At 40.7% G+C, this 1,952-nt stretch overlaps 1 non-coding gene across 1 annotated transcript; it reads right to left on the bottom strand.

The window, feature by feature from the left end:
• Nucleotides 1-1,243: 1,243 nt before the first annotated feature.
• Nucleotides 1,244-1,362, bottom strand: LOC129772227 (5S ribosomal RNA). The gene has a single exon (XR_008742588.1). It is a non-coding gene; the product is annotated as a 5S ribosomal RNA (ribosomal RNA).
• Between the last annotated feature and the right edge of the window lie 590 nt (nt 1,363-1,952).

The raw sequence follows: 1,952 nt of genomic DNA, 5'->3' as shown, positions 1-1,952 counted from the left end.
TTTGTTGCAACAGTAGACGGCCGTGTGACCAAGTTGCTTGCAGTTGTTGCAACTCATTACCCGGGGTACAAACAATCGAACAGGTAAACGAAGCGCATCTATCGAAACGAAGTTTGGAAGGGCGGACCCCTCAAAGGCTACTCGAAAAGAATTTGTCGAACTGAGAACTCTCTTATTATTTATAATAGATACGGATTTCAGTTGGTCGCATGCAAGAATCTTCACAGTTTTAAGCGAAGAGTTCTTGAAGCGACCGACTCCATCCTTGAGTATATCATTTCGGGTCAAACCCTTTTCGGTGATTACGCCGTCGATTTCTACGTTACGACAGGGCACGTATACGCGATACTCAATCGCAAAGAGATCGCAACGGGTTATATCATTTGCTTGGGTCCGGCTGGAGACGACAACTCGTAATTTGTCTGGCCCCATCCGAGTAATCTCGGTAACATCTGAGAAGTTTTTTGTCAGCTCTTTAGATATGCGAATAACATTGAGGGGTTTGGATTTTCGCCTAAAGTACACATAGAATGGGCCTTTGGAGCCCTCAGGGTATACTTTTTGACGAAAATCCAGTTTTTCTTCATCCTCCTCATCATCAGAAATTACGTTTTCTATTCCAATTTCTACTTAACCTTCCGGTTCTTCAGGGGGTTCCGTATTAGAGTTATACGTTGGCGTCGTTGCGGGATCCTCCCCGCCTTCAGCCATAGTAATAAATTTCGTCAACTGTTCGATATGAACAGAATTTATTGGTAATAAAAAAAATTAAAAAATAAATATAATAAGATAAACTTCTATTTTAGTTACAGTAGAAAATTATAGTTATTCAAACTAATTTTTATTAAATTAAATTCAAGAATGAAAAAAGTTCCGACAAATGTTCAAGTGCAATATATGTATATGAAGATGGTCACCCTAATGCCAACGCTTGATGATTACGTAAACACCCAGCGAAACAATGGTATTTGTTATGCACAGAAAGTGGAAGAAATGATAGAAAGGAGAAAAAAAGAAATAAACTTCTACTTGCCGCTGCGGTGTGACGTATGTGATCTGTTGAATGGATCCTCAGTGTCTCGATCGTACACCACTTATTTGGTTGAGATTCACCATGCTTGCAAGCGCGCCGGATGAAAAAAAACACAATAGAATCGATGTGAAAAAAAACACCTCTTTCGGATCGACTGAAGAATGCGTCCGATAAGCTTGCAAGTGAGCGAACGAATCTCAACAAAAATAATGCCAACGACACGCGACGTTCCCAAGCGGTCACCCATCTAAGTACTGATCGCGCCCGATGTTGCTTAACTTCGGTGATCGGACGAGAACCGGTGTTTTCAACATGGTATGATCGTTGACCATAACAAAATGTTATGTATATACGTTATGTGGACATAAACCATAGTTTAGCGAGTCTAAACTGATCAGTATTATTTCTTTCTGAGTATCGGCACTCAGTTGTGATTTTTCGGTGGTTTAAATTTTGTTTACGCCCGAAAATCACTCGCTCAATCAGAGCATTTACGCCAGGCAAACACGATTCAAATTCTACAATTTTCTTCAAATTACCGAATGGAATGCTCGAAAATTCCAATTCATTTTTCATCGATTTTAGTGTTAACGTATGCATTTAAAAAAATTGACTAACTGAAAAGACGAGTCGTACTTAATGCTAGAATTCAACGAATGGCAGGGGATCGGGTTCGTTACGTTCCCAAGGTAAGCGATGACGTCGAATATATCATTCACATCAAGTTCTCGAAGAAGGACCTTCTCTGACAGACGTGAAGGGAATGTCCAAGCTGCTCTTCTTTAGAGTCATATGGTGAACGGGGAGATATATAGTACGAAGTGCTTGCCGGAGTTGGGAAGGTGATTTGGTCTTTATGTCGAACCTGGGATCAGCCCATTATGCCAAAAGATCACTGGGAGATGGATCGGCTGGAGAT

The sequence above is a fragment of the Toxorhynchites rutilus genome, chromosome 2, assembly GCF_029784135.1.
Source record: "Toxorhynchites rutilus septentrionalis strain SRP chromosome 2, ASM2978413v1, whole genome shotgun sequence".
In the NCBI taxonomy this organism is placed as follows: Eukaryota; Metazoa; Arthropoda; class Insecta; order Diptera; family Culicidae; genus Toxorhynchites; species Toxorhynchites rutilus.
This window is presented reverse-complemented; position numbering and strand designations above follow the sequence as displayed.